Here is a 19,287-nt window from a genome sequence, read left to right as displayed (position 1 = left end):
CCCTCGCCACACTGTGCACACACTCCTCTTAGTAATTATATTATCACGTCATAATAACTGCCCACTTCCATGCTTGTTTCACTGGACCAAGTGTGACCCCAGAGCAGGGGACAACGCTTTTTAGCTCTGTGACTTCTGCTCCTCACGTGGACGTGGGCCTGGAATAGGTTTGGGGTAAATGCACGAACGAATGAACTCATGGCTGAATGCATTAGAGGGAAGCAGGAAGGCTTCATTTCTGCTCTAGAAGTTCATGGCCCCGTAGTGGGAGAACATTCCTGGGAATACAGGCTGCGTGTGACAGTGACCCTGTGGTCTTGGAGATCAGCTCAAAGGAAAAGGAAAGATCCCCTAGAATAGGAGGGTGAGAAGCAACAGGAAGGGTGGTGTTCAGGCGTGCCACAAGATGAAATTCAGGCAGGTGATGCATGAAAGCTGCGGGGGACAGTGGGGAGGGAGGATCTGAGAGCTAGAGTGTGTGTGTGTAGGGGAGAAAGGGACTTGACCAAGATGGCAGAACCGGGTTCCGTTGACCCACTTCTCCCAAGAGCCCCACTAGGAGGAGGTTTAGACATTCTGCTATAGCACAGGCTTCCATCTGAGAGCCCTGCCAGGGCATCTAAATGTCACCTGAGCCTGACTCTCTGCTGCTTTGGATCAGCACATGGGCTGGAGCTGGGAGGCCAGTCAGTCCCTCTGCCTCAGTCTCCAGTCATGCAGGAGCTGTTTTTTTTCGTGTGTGTCTTCGGAAGCTCAGGCCCAGGAGTTGACAGAAGGTGCAGCCTCTTCCTGAACTTGTCCTAAAAGCTGCGCAGCCTGCTCAGAGTGGTTATTAACCTGATTCTTAACTTGGTGGTGGGGAGGTGAGGGGAGGTGGCACAAGGCTCAGGAATACCCGCCAATCTCATCAACTCGATGTTGGGGGTGGGGGGGTTGTTTGTTTGTCTGTTTTTAAAATCTATCACTTACCACAAGCCAGTCCCAAACTCAGTGGTTCTAAAGCAACCACTATTTTGTGATCTCTTGTTGTTCTGGGGGTCTCCTGGGATCTGCTGGCTGGTTCTTCTGCTGTTGCTTGGGGATCTCTCATGCAGTTGCTTTCAGATAAAGCCTGGAGTCCACAGGAGTCTCAGCTAAGATGCTGGGCCCCCAGCCTCACTTGCTCTCCATGTTGGTCCCTCCATGTGGTTTCTTCAGCAAGGAAACCAGATAACTAACATGATGCTCAGGGCTCTCCAAAGTGAAATTGGAAATGAAGGCCACCATTCCTCTTAAAGACTAAACTTAAAACCGCTTGTTATCACTCCTACTACGTTTTGTTAGATGGCGTGCGCCCCAGGCTAGCTGGATCATGGGGAAGAGACTACCTTATAGCATGAACGCTGCAGGTGTGCTTCACTGGGGCCATCTTTGGAAGCCTCTGAGTGTTACAGGTGGCAGCTGAGGCACCAAGGAGAGAGTGACCACTGGCAGTGATAGATCCAGGTCTCCAGGTCCTCTCAGCTGGGCTAAGGAGATGGTCCCTGCTCTCCTGCACACAGCAGGGGCCAAGCCAGGCACACCTCCTTATACACGGCACCCCTCCCCCACCACACACTCTTTGCCTTTGCTCAGGGCTTTGGCCTCACTGTCCTCTGAATGGATGCCTCTTGAGCACACAGTAAATGAAGTTCTCAGCGTGGCCCTGGGTAGGTATCTGGTCACTGCAGCAGGAAGCTCTGCTCTTATTACCTATCTGCCTTCTGGTTGCTCCCCGGCACGTCCCAAAGGCACCTCCAAATTAGTGTGGCAGGGACGAATCTTCCACCTTCTGCATCCGCACTCTTCTAAGGAAGGCTTTACCCAGGAGCTCCCAAGTTGTCTGTCCTGGTAGAAGGGAAGGGTCTCTGGCCTCTGTTACAGGAGAGCAGAAAAATCCAGTGTCATGTCGTAAGTGCTCTTGTCCTGTAGTGAAGTACAGGTGACAGCCATGCCAGCCCTCGGGGTTATCCTTGGATATGCAAACTGAATAGATGATGGGGAAGCATGGAAGAAGGCAGAACACTGAACCCAGGGGAAGTGCTGTTATTCAAGGCAGGGTTTTGGCCTCTGTTGATTGATCTGTCTGACACTCATTCTCTGCCTTCCTCTGGGGGGTGCTGATGCCAGGCCCCCACACATGCGAGGCGAATATCCTGCCGCTGAACGACAGCCTAGCCCTTCTCCTTCTTCTGATGACCCTTTCCCTTAGGAAACCGTCCGTGTGGTTTGAGTGGGGCTAGCCTGTAGGGAAATAGGGACACACCTGCTATGGTTTGGGTCATAGATTTCCCCCAAAGACCATGTGCTAAAGGCTTGGTCACCAGCCTATGGCACTATTGGGAGGTAGAGGTACGTTTAGGGGGTGGGATCTACTGGAGGGAAGACAGGTCACTGGGGATATGTTCTTAAAGGGGATATCAGGATCTCTGATCTCTTCACTGCCTGGATGCCATGAGGTGAACAGACCTACTCTACCACACACTCCCTGCCATGGTGTACTGAGCACCACCCCCAGTCTTCAAGGGACAGGGCCAAGTGACTGTGGACTGCAACCTCTGAAACCATGAGCTAAAATAAACCTTTCCTCCTTTCAAGTTGATATTCTCCGGTATTTTGTCACAGCAATGAAAAGCTGACCAAAACAACACTTCGTGCCCAACCAATCAGAGAACCCTACCTCTGACCATAAAGATTGGTTTAGATATGGATATATGACTTCAGACTAGGCTCATCAGTCCCCCAAGGCCTTTCTGCCAGAGTTCTCAGGAAAGGCAAATTTCTGTCTGCTGGAATTGCTAAGGTCAGTCTGGCTGCCCAGTGGTGAGAGTCCAGTTAGGAAATGTATAAAGAGAACCCTATTAACATTATTCTAGCCTCTGGATCCCACACTGCCTAAAGCCAGACCAACCCTGACTTTTCAGTTTCATGCACCAATACATTAAAATCAACTTTTTTTTTTTTTTTTTGGTGGCTGGATTAATTTAGACTAATTAATTCAGCATCTTTAAAAGAAAACCAAACACCAAAACAAAACCCCCCTTCCCTCCTTTTCACCATTCCATGATGCTTCAAAAGCCAGTTCAAATTCTCCTCTTCTAAGAAGCCTGCTCAAATCACCCCTTATGTAGAATATGTCATTCAGACTACATTTCCTTCTACTAGTTTGTCCATAACATTACAATGGAAGAGTGATCGTTGTTTCCGGAAGCTTTGTGGTCCTCCCAAGCAGCACAGGACTTCTGGGGGTAGGGAGGAGCCCAGCTAGCAGCGAAGACCACACACTGGGACTGCTAACCTGGGTGGGGTGGGTGAGTGTGGGATCACGAGGGTGGGTGTGGGTGTGTGCGTGTGACCAGAGCAGAGGCAACGTGCACACCTGTATGTGAGCAGGTGCAGGAGGAGTGAACAGAAAGGCAGGCTCTTTGGGCAGCAGGACCAGTTCAGGAACAAGTCCCTGCATGGCCGTCAGGAGCCCCATAGCTCAGGGGTGTGTGTGTGTGTGTGTGTGTGTGTGTGTGCGCGCACACACACACACGAGCGTTGGAAGGACTCAGCAGTGTCCTCTGCGCAGAGGGACAGGTCCTGCAGTGTGGCCTTGGGCTGAGACCTCTTTATCTTCATAGTTCAATTTCGTCTCTTCAGCCCCAGAGGCGGGGTCTTTTCATTTCTGCCCCCCAGCTCCTGACCCAGGCTCTGGAATGCAGCCAGAGCCCAGTGGCTGGTGCTAAAGGGATAAACTGGTGACATGGATCCAGAGAACCCTTCCCCTCCTCTAGGCAGCCCCAGGAGTAGTGGAGCAGCCCTCCTGCAGCAGGGCAGGTGAGATTGTTTGCAAGCATGGTTTTCTCAGTCCTCTCCCTGTGCTCTCTCCCTTCTGGCTTTTTATGCATTCATGTGTCCCTCCCAGGTACATGAGCCTCTCCCTGCCCTCCCCTGCCTTCTTATCCTCTAGGTCTCAGTGTGGACACAATGTCCCCAGGAAACCTCCCTGTGCACGTGCTCACGTGCATCTGGGCAGGTGTCCCATCAAAGTGCCTACAGCCCTATGCTGCCATTTATGGAAAGGCTCCTCCAGTTGTGTTGTAAACATTAATTTGTCTCCATCGCCCCTCTACATTGGAGTCCCCAGAACAGGGATGACCTCAGATTCTGTTTTGGTCTCTGTTGGCTCATTTACTGGTTGCTCTGTTGAACACCTGCTAAGGTGCCAGGCTCTGTCTCAGCCCAGGAGATCTGGCAGGAACTGTGATGGAGAAGTTCCCTCTTCTCTCAGATCTTCCGAATTAGTGCAGTGACAGACAAGAAGCAAGGAGACACACAAGTCCTCGGAAGAGAGCATCTCATTAAGAAGTGCCACCAGTAAAACAAATCCGGATGACGTAGCCAAGAGAGCATGGGGTCGGGCAGCACTGAGATGGGCGAGAATGTTCTAAGCAGAGGGAAGAGTTGAAGAGCTTCCCCAAATGTGCACCCATCTCCTGCTTCCCAAGTTTGAACGGAGCATAAGGGCTGAGAAAGGGGAAGAGTGGGAGAAACTGAGGTCAGAGAGGCAGGATTCTTGCAGGAATTGCGTGCCATTGCACGGAATTGCATGGCTTTATTCAATAACAATCGGGAAGGGACACGATCTTATTAAAATTCTATATTCTGGCTGTTATGAAAGGAGACAGGTGACGACCCAGACTAAGGCAGCAGTGAGAGAAATGGAGAATAAAGGATGGCCTGGGACTAACCGCTGCTCACCTTACCAGGGGGGGTGTGTCCCAATCAGCCCATTGCAAGTTGAAATCACAGTAAGCCAGAAAGCCATGTAACACTCCTAACCTGCAAACACTCAGCTTGGCCACACAGCGCACCACGGACCATGGGCTGTTTCCTTTCTTGATTTCATGGCTGACTGGGAGCATTAGTGCAGGGACAGACAAGCATTGCACTGCGCTTCCCTAGCCTGGGAAGACATCAAGAGTCAGAACTCAAAGGAAGGCTTTTATTGAACGCTTGCGGCTTTTCCACCATCGTAAAGTTGAAATCCCATAAGCTAAATCATGAGTAGTCGGGGAGCATCAGCACTGAGTAGGGTGTGCAGGACTGGGCTGCCCCCTGGCCTTCTGGTCTTGAGAAACTGAAGGCGTGCTACGGCCAGTTATCAAGACAGGAAAGACCAGGTTGGGGCGGGGACAGAAATGGAAAGTTCTGCTTTATCTATGTTAATTTTAAAGTGCCTGGTAGATATCCAAAGGGAGATGATGAACTGGTGTGAGGCTGTAGCTCAGGGGAGAGGTCCGAATTGAAGATGGAAGAGTAGGCGGCATGGGCACACCATGGTTTCGGATGCCATGATGAGATCATCTAGACGTGACGATCACAGGAAGTCCCAAACCAGACACATATTACAGTGCTGAGCGATAGACTGAACCCCAAAGATGAGCCTGAGACACACACACACACACACACACAGAGAGAAAAGGAGGAGGAGGAGGAGGAGGAAGAAGTAGGAAGCCAAGAGAACATTTCAATGAAGAGACTCAACCAACCATTCGGATGATGTGGAAGGATCCAGCAAGTTGACAAAGAAGTGACCCCTGGCTTCAACAGCATGGACATTGTTAGTGACCTTGACCAGAGCAGCAGCTTTGGTGGAACCAGGGGAATGGAAACCCAGCTGGGGTGGGTGTGGGAGTGAGTGAGAGAGCAGGTGAGAACAGTCCTGTCCCATGTGAAGTTCCAGACAATGACAAATCACAAGTATGACGATGGTCCTGAACGATGACCATGGAGGTGAAAACTTCCTGTTACTTTGTGCTTCTTCTGTGCTTAGACAAATTCAGATTCACACATACTCACCTTAGTGTCACAATTGCCTACAGTGTTACAGTCGCTGGCTGAGTGGGTCTGTGGCTGGGCTGCACCTCTGAGCCCAGGTGTGTGGTAGGCTTCACCACCCAGGTTGGGTGGGCACACACGATGACATCTGCACAACCACGAAGCGCCTGGTGACGTTTCTCGGGACACATCCCCTTGTGAAGCGACTCGGGCTGCATGGGGAGCGTGTGACAGACCCCAGGCCACGACGGAGCTGCTGGAGGGGAAAGGGGCATCGCGGGCCAAAGAGACAGGTGCTCCCAGAGCAGGTATCTATGGTAGAGAGAGCTCCTGGGGAGAGGGGAAGGTCTGATGGAGAAGGGAAGATGTAAGATGGTCACACGAGGAAGGGTTGGGAAGGCAAGGGAGAGATGAGGTCGCGCTCAGATGGGTCTGGCTTCCATGGGAAGTGGGGCCGAGGGCAGGCGGGTGGGCACGGCCGGTGCAGGCTCACAGTTCGGGGTGTGGGAAGGTTGAGGGATTCCTTGGAATGCTTTCTGTTTTCTGTACTAGGAGACAGCATGATCAGCTGAGGGAGGGGTGGCATGAGAGGACAGAGGAGGCCGGAGGTTGCTGTGTTGGGTTCTGTCTGAGGATTCGGCTAATTGGAATGTAACCAGTCTGCTGCTGTGTGTTTCTCCACAGACACATTCAACCACATGGGCTCGGGCACAGAGGAGGCAGATGGCGACCCCCTGAGGCCCTTGGGTAGGCCAGAGTGTGCACCTCATCGGGGGCTGGTGGATCTGCTCTGTGGACACATGGGGACTTGATCCCTAGGCCAGGGCTCTCCTGCTTTCTGGGCCCAGAGTAGTATCAGCATGGTCCCTGCTGGCCTTGAACCCACTCAAGGCCATGGGTCCCAGGACTGGCAGCCTTTGCATGTCCAGCATTCTGTCCATGGCAGCCCTTCCAGAGGCTGGAGGACCAGGATCTACCCGGGAGTGGGGCAGAGGGCTGAGGTCATGGCATGGCATGGGCTGTGCGCTCCCACCTGGCAACCTCTTCACGTGGCCTCTGCAGCGTGTGTGCGGTAAGCACACCCACATGGTGGACTCAGGCACACAAAGGTAACAGTGTGGGGCTGGGGCCCTGGCCCCCATTGTGCTTGGAGGAAAAACAGCCTCTCCCAGGACCCAGTCCAGCCACAAAGAGCTTCTCAGAGAAGTTTTATTGAGGTGCGTGTGTGGGTCTATCATCTCCCTCATCATCAAGCACCCACATGCCTCAGAGAAAGGGCTTTTCATCCCTCTCGTTAGTCATGCTTCCCTGCATGAATGACTGGTCCCTGCCACAGCCTCTCACTCATCCGAGCCAGTACCTAGCACAGTGCCTGGCACACAAAAAGGTGCTTCATAAATTCTTATTGAACAAACGAACAGACACCTCGAAGCAACCATTCCTCCCAAGACGAAAACTCCAGCTTCCTCCTACCATCCGGAGGGCACCCCTCTGGGCCAAGAGCAGTATCTGGTGCCTGGGGCTCGATCCTCACCAGCAGCACTGAGATGCCTGACTTTGGGCTGAGGTCCCCAAGCAGAAAGTCCACCTTAGCCACTGCTGGGCCAGGAGGGCCACCAGCCAGCACTCACAGCCAGAAGGGCCCCTGTTCCCAGCAGGGCTTGCAGCTTTGGGGTTATGTGGAGCGATGAAGGGTGTGGTTCAGCCTGAGCAGAGATGGGCCGTTCTCCCTCCTCCTGCTCCTCTCTCTGGTCCGGCCGCAGCTTCTTCTCTGCTCAGATGCCTAGACAAGGGGTGGAAACACCGGTAAGGTTTCTGGAAGAAAATGGAAGAAGCCAACTTTGGGAAATACTTCCTGAGCCCTCCTGATGTTGTTGTCAACCTGGCCAGGAGCCGGGAGGATGACTCAGGCCACACAAGCTGATGGCCCTGAAGGCAGATGAGGGAGGCCCAAGCTGACTCCAGCCCTGCCGGGCAGGGATGGGCCCCTGTTGCCAGGCTGCCAACCGGAGAGAGGCCCGGAGGGCCAGGGAGCTTGAGAGGCTGACCGCCTCCGGGGACCGTGAAGGAGTCATCTAGCCAGGCGTGGCGATGTACACCTGTAATCCCAGCCTCAGGAGGCTGAGGCAGGAAGATCGCAAGTTTGAGGCCAGTCTCTTAGCGACTTAGCGAGGTCCCAAGCAACTCAGTGAGACTCTACCTCAAAATGAAAAATAAAAAGGGCTGGGAATGCGGCTCAGTGGTTAAAACCCTCTGGGTTCAATCCCTGGTATCAACAAAAAAAAAAAAAAAGAGGGAGCCCTTTGTAATAGAGCGGGGAGACGCCTCCCCAAAAGTGAGGACTGGGAGGAGCTTGCCCCTGCCCAGAAGAGCACAGGTCCAGGGAAATATCACCGCCAGGAGGCTTTGAGGACAAACAAGGACAAGCCAAGAGGCCTGATGGATGAGCCTGGTGGCCCCCGTGTGATCATATTAGAAGCACAGGCCTGCAGGCCGGGCGGCTTGAGCAAGAGAGATGGTTCTGGGAGCTGGGAGTCATTGGTGAGCGCGTCAGCAGGGGTGGCTTCTTCCAAGGCCTCTGTCCCTGGCTGGCTGTCGTCACTGGGCCTTTCCTCTCTGGACAAGAGCAGTCCCATGAGATTACAGCCTCACCGTCATGGCCAGTCTTCACTTAAGCACCCCTTGAAAGACCCTGTCTCCAAATGCAGTCACCTTCTGAGGCACGAGGGGATTAGGGCTTCAGCACGTGGATTTGGGGAGAAACGTAATTCAGGAAACAAGAGTGACTGTGGGGACATTATCCTCATGGTGACTGGGCACGCGGTAAAACAACGGGCAGCCTGGCCCAAAGGATGCTCAGGTTGACAACAAGGTTGCGTGTCCCTCCGCTGGGTGCAGCTATGCACGTGTAGGTGTGTGTGTGTACACACGTGTGCATGGCAGCCTGCTCACCACCCACTAGGTCTGCTTCCCTAGGTGAGCCCAGGAGAAAGGTGGCGTGAAGAGCCCACTTTACAGCCGAGCAGGCAAGGGGAAGACTGCCCAAGCAGACCTGGTGCCCACTGCCCCGTGCTCTTCAACAAGGGCACAGTGTGGGGACTCGCCACCCAGGTGCAAGAGGCCCCAGCAGTTCTTCTCTTCCTACACCACGCAGAAGGAAATGGAGGTGGCAGCCTGCTTCCGGGAGGTGAGGTGATTCACGGGGCCCTGGTTTACAGCCTAGCGCATGTCTTATCTGCCTGACTCACTTGATTATCAGGCTCTGGCAAGTTGGATGATTTGCCCAAGGTTTGACAGGTCCCAGCTCCCAGAGGGCAGAGCTCAGTCCCAGCTGGGCCCAACCCCTTGGCGGCCCTAAGCAGGCCTTGGGGAACCTCCCCAGAGCTGCCCAGAGCAGCTTCTCCAGGCAGGGCGCGCCCGGCCTCAACTCCACCCTGACAGCCTCGGCCCTCCTCTGGGGCCTTTGCCCCCTCATGCCTCTTAGGAACCTGGGCCCCAGGTTCCTAACCCTGGTCCCTCCACTTCCGTGTAAAGGGTTCCTCAACCCAGGAGGCTTCTGGGGACAGATGAGAGTCATGGCAGGCCAGGCAGGGTACAGAGGGCAGTCGAGAGACTGAATACCAGCTCCAGGCCACCATTGGTTCTGCCTGGTCCCTTCAGGAGGAGGGTCTTGACCAGCTGCCCCAGAGGCTTGAGTTTCCAGTTAGAAAGCTGTTTCTAGATGCTTCTAAGGTGGTTAAACTCTCCAATGCCTGGCGTTTTGGCCATGGGAGCCAGAGGGCAAATCTTCCCTTACCCTGGCCATGGCAGGTGAGGGGTCCTCGGGGCAAGACGGCCGCTAGGGAGCTCATCTTTGCCTGTTGGGTTCTTCCAGCCAAGAAACTGTTGAAAGACCCTAAAGCAGGGACCCTAGAGTGTCTCTATCTTAAAACCTGGGTCTATTCGTGAGCCATCCCCTCTCCTCCCTGGCCATGGTGGCCTCTGAGCAGATGGACAACCACACTGTCCCAGCCTTCGCGACAGCCAGGCATCTCCAGCTATTTGGGCTCTCTAAGCAGCCCCAGTGTTCAGGTCCACCCAAGTGCAGTCGCCAGCAGAAGGCAGGACATGGTGGCCCAGGGGCACTCCCTGCCAGTGCTGGATGGTCCCCTCCAGACGGGCCCGTCGGCTGTGTGGACCACAGGGCTCCCAACTCCTTGCTCATGTCCATTTCCAGGCGGGACCTGCCCCGGCTCAGCCACACCTGGAGAGGGCTGTGGTGAACATTGGCAGGTGTACCCGTATTTGTTGAATGCAGAAATCAGAATGGAGCCCCCCAGTTAGTTCATGCCGCTCCCACGGCCCCCGGGGGGCTGTGCTCAGGGACTAGCCCTTCAGTTCACCTGCCCCCCAGACCAAACTCAGGTACTCTGACGGCTCAGCAGTGAAGGGCGCTGGCGGGGCCTGGCTGGCCTCCAGTAGGAGTGGCATGGGAACATGGCCTTTGGACCCTGCAGGCCCTGCAGGGGAGTGGGTGGGACAGCTGCCGTGGGCCAAGCCCCAGGGTGCCCTCTGGGCAAATCTGTCCTAGGTGACCCCATACCAGCCACTTCTACTTCTTCTTTCTTCTCCTGGGTTTCCAATGACATTTTCTTGGTTGAAGGCACTCATGGGATGGATTCCTTCATTCCTGGTGGGGCTCCCCGCCTGGGCCACTGCCCCCTCCCAGGGTGACCATTGGAGCACAGCGAGGCCTGAGAGGATGGTCTCAGAGCCCTGCCTCCTGTCTTTGGAAGAAGGTCGTTTCTAGGTTTGGCACATCGGAGACTGTGAATGTGGGGACCCAGGGCCCAGGGCCCTCATGCTGCCCTCCCTGCAAGTGGTGGCCCTACTCTGCCGGAAATTCCTGGTCTGGCCTGGTCCTCCAGAGCCTGAGGCGCACAGGAAACCAGCCTTTCCTGCCCGCCACTCCCAGCCCTGGTCGCGCCCGTGTGGGCACTGCACTCTCCCCGATTCTCACACAGAGCGCCCGGGGGGTTGGGTTCCAGCAAAACAAGCTCTGGCTGCATCCACCCCACCCCACCCCGCTCCCTCTTCCCTCTCCCTGCTGCAAAGGAACATGGTAGGCAGCCTGGGATTCCAAGCCCGACTCCGGCCCTTCCTGAGCCTGAGCCTGATGCCCTGGTCTGTAACCAGGTTAATAACACCTGCTGGGGGTGCTGGGGTGAGAGTCACGGAGAAGATGCAGGTGTAATAGCTCCCTGCCCCTGCACATGGGCAGCACCCCTGGACCGGCAGTCCAGTCCACCCACGCCCTCAGCCTGGCCCAGGCTGTGCCTCTGGCCTGACCCTGCCAGACCCAGCCTACCCAGAGTTGGGCCTGGGCTTGCTCCTGCAGCCCCAGCTCCAGCTCCCCTTGGAGCTTTGTGCTGGGTTTTGGCCCTGATGGAATGGGGCTGCCCTGCTTCCTCCCTCCCCTAGGCCCCTCTCCCTGGCAGGCAAAAGCCTCCTCTTCCCTGGACCCTCCTCAACACACCCCCACCCCTGCCCCTTCGTGGAAGCTGTGCCAGTCACCCTGGGCACCGTCAGCCCTGCTAACTATGCAGGGTCCCCATGGGGCGGCTTTGCCACATTTTGGCTCAGGTCTGATCAACCCAACCAGCACTCTGCCCTCTGCAGGAGCCAGAGTGGTTTCACCAGCATTGTGGTCTCTTTTCTGTGCTGATTGCTGAGTGTTTTATACCCAGTTCTCAGTCCTCAAACAACCACAGCACACCATCTTGTCAGAGGGTAGCATTATCCACACTCACAGAGGCAACTGAGGATCAGAGAGGTTAAGTGATTTTCCTGAGGTCACACAGCTACTACATGGAAGATCAGGGACTTGAACCTGAAATTCATGTACTTTCTACTGTATAAGGAGAGTTACTTCCTAAGGGAGAAAGGAAAGGGTGAGTAGCAAAGAAAGGACAGAGGCTGTGCTTCTCACAGCAGAAGCAGAGAGTTAGGGAGCGAGAGCCAGAAGAAAGCTTGCCTCTGGCTGGCTCAGGAATCTTGGGGAAAAGGATAGGACTGGCTGTCTCAGGCTTGTGCTCCATATCTTCAGAGCTGCCCCTTAGCACGGCTAGATGGGTCATGGACAGGTATTGAGTCACGGCAGAGCCTTGGTCCACCTGGGGGCTGGACTGAGGCCCCCAGGGAGAGCCAGGCCCCAGCACACTTGTGTTCTGCAGGAGCACTCTCTCCTGGTTCGACTGGCCTCCCAGACTCCTCCCCTGGGGATTTGGGCTTTAGGAGAGAGGCTGGGGAAGAAGGAGGGACATGTCCTGGGGCCCTGACTGACTTGGGAGCTTCAAAAGCAAAATCATCTCCAGCTTTTGTCTGCATTTCAGAAGCTGTAAGCAGGGATCTGCCTGCTGGTGGACAGGGTCAAGAGTGTAGGATTTCCAGCAAACAGACCCCTTCCACAGGTGGCCAGCCATTCCCACTACCTGCCCCTGCAGCTTTGCTGGTCACAGCATGGCGGTCCATTATATGTTATTGGAACAGCCCAGATGATGAAGTCACCGCAGGCCTAATCCTATTTATTTCAATGACAATTTGGCAGAACAGTAAATCTTGCTGCCAACCATGTCTCTTGTGGCCAGTTCCCCAAAGGAACAACTGTGTGACGTGACTCAAGGGAGGGGTCCTTCAAAGAGCCGCAATTGGCCACTTATCACCTTTTCCCTTCAGATGGAAACTTTGTTCCAGAAAAGCCTGCCCGGGTGGCAGATTACAGAGATGGCCTCCCAACCCACCTTCGTACCTTCCTGCCATGCCCCCCACCGAGCAGTGCTCCGTCTCACCTCTCCTTGAAACTCGGTGAAACTTTGTGACACCTTGTGGGTAGAAGTCACCGGAGAAGTGACACTATGTGACTTTTAAAGCGAGAAAAACACTGTGCATCTCCACGGTTCTTGGACTCTTGCCCATGGACTCCAGCTGCAGGCTGTAAGGAAGTCCAGGCCACGGGAGGGTCCACAGATGTAGGCGTCTGGCTGTAACTCCCCGCGAGGTCCCAGCTGACCACCGGCACCGACCACCGGCACCAGCCACCGGCCACGTGAATGGCAGCTGCAGGCAACTGCAGAGAAGACCCTGCGTGAGAACCACCTGGCCGAGCACAGCCAACCCCCAGAACCATGAGAGGTGATGAAGACAATGGCTGCCATTATTTTAAGTTGCTGAGATCTGGGGCGATGGGTGAAGCAGCAGTGAAGCACCAGAGCACCCACGGAGAGGGGTAGCTGACGCCCCTTGCCTCTCGGGTATCTGTTCTGAAAAGTGGAAGTTCGCTCCTTCCTCCCCAGCTTCCCTCCTCAGGCTCCGAAACTTCCTAGTATCTCAAAATGGATTGGAAAGCGTGAATTCCTGTCACCAGAAGTTGGCAGCCACTTTCTTGGCCACCAAATTTCCAAGAAAGTATTTGTCTTTAACATTTCTACTGGGAGAGGTGGTGATGCTGTAGTGGAGACCTCAGGACTCACCAGCAGGTAGGTTCAGGTACAAGTCCCAATCCTGCCACCTCCTGGCACTGTGTCCTTGGAGCATCTATTTACTCCTCTGTGTTCCAAGAGCCTCAGATATGAACATGGACAGCTCGTGCCTACCTTGCTGGATGGGCATGACAATCCAAGGTGGTTTTGTTTTTTTTTTTTTTTTAATAACCAGTATCACTATAAAATAAGGGTTTGAGACAAAGATGGCATGTGTGAACTGCTTCCTGTCATCAGCAATAATGGCTGATGTTTGTCAAATGCCCTTGAAGTTCAGGGCACTGTCTGAAACACATTGCACATACTAAATTATTTGATGTTCACCACCGTGGTGTGAGTTAGATATGACTGTCATCTGCATTTTACAGACGGAAAAACCAAAGGCTCAGAGATGGTAGGTCACTTTGCTGAAGCTACGGTTGGTAAGTACCAGAGCTAGAATTTGAACCCAGGAGGTTTGCCCTGGAGCCCACCACCCTCCAGGTCACCGTTTCACTCTGGGTGAGGGAACTGAGGATAGGAGTGACAGCCCCTTCCTGGAGGATGGATCTGGAGAGATCCAGGGGTTGAGTCAAAGTGATATCCGTGGTGAGCTCCCTGGTGCTGAGTCGTGCTTGTGGGGGAGATAGAGTAGGGTGAAGGTCACACCCAGAAGCTCCAAGCTGCTTTGAGGAGGGAGTGAGAGGCCAGAGGGAGGAAGGCATCTGAGGAAGAGGACATTTTGCAACATAGGACCCTCTGGAGCCTGAGTGAGGCCAAGTCATCCTGGAGAGAGGCAGGGGGGGCAGTGTGGGGCAGTGTGGGGCAGTGGGGCAGTGTGGGGCAGTGTGGGGCAGTGTGGGGCAGTGGGGGGCAGTGGGGGGCAGTGGGGCAGTGTGGGGCAGTGGGGGGCAGTGTGGGGCAGTGTGGGGCAGTGTGGGGCAGTGGGGCAGTGTGGGGCAGTGTGGGGCAGTGGGGGGCAGTGGGGGGCAGTATGGGGCAGTGGGGCAGTGGGGGGCAGTGGGGCAGTGTGGGGCAGTGGGGCAGTGTGGGGCATTGTGGGGCAGTGTGGGGCAGTGTGGGGCAGTGTGGGGCAGTGTGAGGCAGTGAGGCAGTGTGGGGCAGTGGGGGGCAGTGGGGGGCAGTGTGGGGCAGTGTGGGGCAGTGGGGGGCAGTGGGGCAGTGGGTCAGTGGGGCAGTGTGGGGCAGTGTGGGGCAGTGTGGGGCAGTGTGAGGCAGTGAGGCAGTGTGGGGCAGTGGGGGGCAGTGGGGGGCAGTGTGGGGCAGTGTGGGGCAGTGGGGGGCAGTGGGGCAGTGGGTCAGTGGGGCAGTGTGGGGCAGTGTGGGGCAGTGGGGGGCAGTGGGGCAGTGGGGCAGTGGGGCAGTGGGGCAGTGGGGGGCAGTGTGGGGCAGTGGGGGGCAGTGGGGGTCAGTGGGGCAGTGTGGGGCAGTGTGGGACAGTGTGGGGCAGTGGGGGGCAGTGGGGGGCAGTGTGGGGCAGTGTGGGGCAGTGGGGCAGGGTGGGGCAGTGTGGGGCAGTGGGGGGCAGTGGGGGGCAGTGGGGCAGTGGGAGGCAGTGTGGGGCAGTGGGGGGCAGTGGGGGGCAGTGGGGGGCAGTGTGGGGCAGTGTGGGGCAGTGTGGGGCAGTGGGGCTGGCGTCAGGACACTTGACATTGAGACTTACCCTTCTACTGGTCCTGGGACCCTCAGTGGGTCACCTGCCTCATCCCTAAAATGCTAAAACTTGTGCAGCCTCCAGGATGAGAGCGAAGGCCCAGAGCACTTGGGGAACCTGAAACGGAGTTCCATGGTTTTCTATTTAGCAAAGGACGAATTCTTTCAAGCTTCCTTAAGCAAATTTTAGCTGTTCTAGAGGGAAATTTACTTGCAGTTAATAAAAGTGCTTCTTGATCCTTTTGAAAAGTCTTGAACACCATGTAACTTCTCTTCGTGGCTCCAGGTTGATCATGGACATCCGTTTCCCTATGAGGTGCAGCCCTGCGCCCCTGCACTGGATGGCCCCAGGTACTGGGCTTGCTGAGGCCTTCTGATGGCCCTTGAGAGATCAGCAGTCTCATCCCTCACTGAGCCAGACAGCTGTCACCTCTCAGCACCACCAGAATGTGGGCCAGAAGCATCTAACGACCCCTGGATTTGTTGCTCCAACCTTTTCAGGTTTACAGCCCAGAGGCCAACATTTGTGAGAACTGTTTATAAAAGCAGCTTCCTGAGCGCAGAGAACTGAGGGGTGCTGCTCAGGGTGAAGTGCATGGAGTGTGTGAAATCAAGCTGGACTTCTGTAGCTCCAGATTGGAGAGGTTTACTGCAGCCAGTGACCAGTCAGGGCCCCTCTATTTATGTATTTATGTGTGTAGGTAGGTGTGTATGCTTATATAGGCCTGTTTCTCTTCCTTCCTGCAACTGGTGTTTATTATGACACCCGTAACCTCAGGACAAGCTCAGACTCTTTCCAGGACACTACCACCACCTGTCCCTTCAGCCCACAGCCTCCATCCATGCCCCTTCCTCAACCAACCTCTGCCCCAGCCTCCTGACATGACTCCTGACAAGCATCCTCTCAGGGCCCCTGCTGCCTAGAATGTGGCCAGTTCCTTTCAGGAACTCCCAGTCTGGCTGAGGAAGTGAGGCCAAAGCACAGGAAGTTAGGGTATAGACAGGATGGATGGCGAAAAAGAGCCTGGCTAAATGGGCCCAAGACGGCCATCTGTGAGTGCCAGGAGCCCTCAGGAGGTGTGGCTAGGACTCACGTATCAGGAGGAGACCTGCAGTGGTAGAGGCTGGAGGGCCAGCTGATATTAAGCAAGGATCCAGTTCCAAAGCAGCCTGGCAGGAAGGAGAGGTAGACAGAGCCTGCCTAGGATCCTAGGAGAGTGAGTGGTGAGGCTGCAGGCCCTGGGGTTGGCTGATGGAGAAATCACAGGCCACAAGAGAACACACAGGAGGGTGTGAGGCTGCGGGTCAGAGTCCAGGCTGGACTGGACCCTTCAATCAGCCCCTGAGAAGGCAGCATGGCGCAGGGAGGGCGAGGACTGAGATATCATCTGTGCATGGTGGAGCGGGAGCAGAGCCCCCCAGGACCCCTGGGGTTCTGACCAGGCTGAGGTCAGACAGGTCCTGTGCAAGCCCTCCAGCAGACACCCAGGCTCCCTGGGGCTTTTGCTACAGGGACCTGGAGCCCATTGTTGGGGACAATTAGCAAAGTGAGATATAAGCAGAAGCCTCTCCCTCATCACCTTGACCCTGGTTTCCAGTAGTGTGAACTGAGAACACACCCTGCCCACACACACCTCGCACACTTCACAATAACAGGAAGTTTTCTCTGCAAATACTCAAGCAGTGAGGAGTGCACATGTGCAGAGAAGGGGCTCCAGGCTCCCACCCCACGCAGAGGTTCCAGGGTCTGTGGGTCTGGGAGAGCTTCAGATGGCCCCTCCTGCTCATGCCACTGTTGTTGGAACTCAGATCCAGCGCACGATGCTTGCCCCTCCAAGGCTGTGTGGCTCAGTTCCCCATCCACTGAGGACCTTCAAGGCTCTGCAGGGTCAGGTCCTAATAGAAATTCTGACAAGAGCAGGATCAGGGCTGGGGATGTGGCTCAAGCGGTAGCGCGCTCACCTGGCATGCGTGTGGCCTGGGTTCGATCCTCAGCACCACATACAAACAAAGATGTTGTGTCTGCCAAAAACTAAAAAATAAATATTAAAATTAAAATTCTCTCTCTCTCTCTCTCTCTCTCTCTCTCTCTCTCTCTTTCTCTCTCTCAAAAAAAAAAAAAAAAAAAAAAGTGTGAATTCTAGACTTTGGTCAGAGACCCCAGGGGTGAAGCAGGGTGGTTGTGCCTACATTGAGCCCCACACCCGCTCCCTCCATAGACAACAGCATCTCCACTTTGTTCACGTGAAGGCCCCTGGATCCAGGGCAGTTCAGCCAGTGGTCCAGGGTCACACAACTGATGGTGACAAAGCACAGATTCATCATGGCTTTCAGGTTCAAGACGAAACAGAGAGGCCATTGGAGTTGAGGAGTCGGGATGCCAATGGCAACTGTGTTTCACGTGTAGAGATCCCTGCATTCCAGAAACCATGGACAAGAAATGAGGGCCCTTGGTCACCCCAGACATCAGTGGTCCTGTAGACCAGCCCCCAGCTGGATCCCACCCAAGGAGGAACCCTACCCCAGAGGTTCTGCCTCCTCCCTGCATCTGGCTCACCCAACCAGCCCTTTCCCAGAGAGAGGTGCCCAGTGGCCCTGGTCAGGAATGTGTTGAGGTAGATGGCCTGAAATTTGGCTGGGCCCAAAGAAGTCACCATGCCTCTCTGAACCAGAGCAGGAAATGACCCTGTGCACCCTACCCCATGTGACCTGGGCCAGGACTGTGGGTATGCCATGTCCTCTACCCTTCCATCGGCTCTACAATGCCCTTGAACCTCACAGAACATAAAAATCCAAAAGGCCTGGTCTTCACAGAGCATCATCATGGTGCAAGCAATTCTGCTTCCTTCCCTGCAACTGCTCTTCATCAAGGACACAAACCTGGAGTTAGAGACCCAATGGGCAGCTGAGTGACAGATGCCAAATAGGGGCAGGATCCCCAGTGGAGACTCATGAAGAAGTGACAGCCTTCAGGGGAGGGAAGAAAAAGGTCATAGACAGAGGTTGGAGAGATGCGGCCCCAGGGTGCAGGTAAGGGCCCTGCAGCACCCCACTGAGAAGCTAGGACTCTCCCTGGGGGTTATTGTTTCTCAAACATAAAGAGGATGGCACCCCTGCTTCCAAAGGCTTTGATAATTTCCCTAGCAACCAGAAATCGCAAGATAAATGTGGCTGCTGACCTTTCTCCAGAATGCATAAGAGTACATAATTAAATATTTAAATTAATGTATTTAAAAATGAATATATTATGGAAGTTATAATGCAAAATTTTATTGCATTTTAAAGCTTAAACAGGAGACTTCTGTTTTATTTGAGCTGGGGCAGGCTGCTTCAGAATGTGATTCCAGATACAAGGACCCCGTTCTCTCCACCATGCCCCCAGAGTGGGTCCTTGGAAAAATACATGGAGAGACCACTGACAAAATAATTGGTCACTGCATGCAGAGTAGATTGGGATAGGAGGGTGAAGGTAGAAGCTGAGAGATGAATTATGAGATTCCTGCATTTTCCAGACAAAAAGATGATGTTGGCAGGGACCAGGGTGGAAGAGAAGGTGAGATGTGAGTATAGGTACACTATGGAGGCAGTTGCTAAAAGGACTGTGCCCAGGTCACACACACTCAGAATGTGACAACTGGAATCAGGTCTCAGGTCTGCTAATTCTCTGGCCAATGCCTCAGTGCCTTGCAGATCTTTAAATCTCACTGCATCTGGGAAGGTAGATTCTATCAGTCAGGTTTTACAGATGAAGAACCTGGAGTTAAGAAAGTCAAAGAGAATCTCCCAAGGTCATAGCACTGGGAAGTGACTGTCTCAAGACCACAGCAGTCAGACTTCCTACGCACCATTTCCCACATATGGAGCCAGCATTGGCATGGGGTGAGGATGGCTGTGAGCACATTCCAAAATCTCCTGCTCTCAAATAGACTTTTCTGTGGCTCTCCCACTGGTCTGAATCCAGAGGTTTCTCCCTGCAGGAAGGCATTAAAGCCAGCTGCCAACGGTGCAGGAGCAATTCCATCAACCCCAGTGAAGCTTACAGATGCGGGGAGTTGACGAGGAACACAGAAGACAGGAGCAGGGTGTCCAGGCCACACCCTCCCAGCAGTGCCTGTGGATTGAGAGGGGTACATCAGGGACCGGTCCATTTCTTGGGACAATCAAGACTCCTTTCTCAGTGTTTCTGGTTTACAGGAGAGAGAGACTGTCCCCTGCTTCTGCTAAGGGGTCAAGAGTATCTCAAAATGACATTAGCTGCCAGAGCGGCTCCAAG

The sequence above is a fragment of the Callospermophilus lateralis genome, chromosome 14 (assembly GCF_048772815.1).
Source record: "Callospermophilus lateralis isolate mCalLat2 chromosome 14, mCalLat2.hap1, whole genome shotgun sequence".
In the NCBI taxonomy this organism is placed as follows: domain Eukaryota; kingdom Metazoa; phylum Chordata; class Mammalia; order Rodentia; family Sciuridae; genus Callospermophilus; species Callospermophilus lateralis.
The sequence above is the reverse complement of the archived record's forward strand: the minus strand, read 5'-3'. Positions refer to the sequence as shown.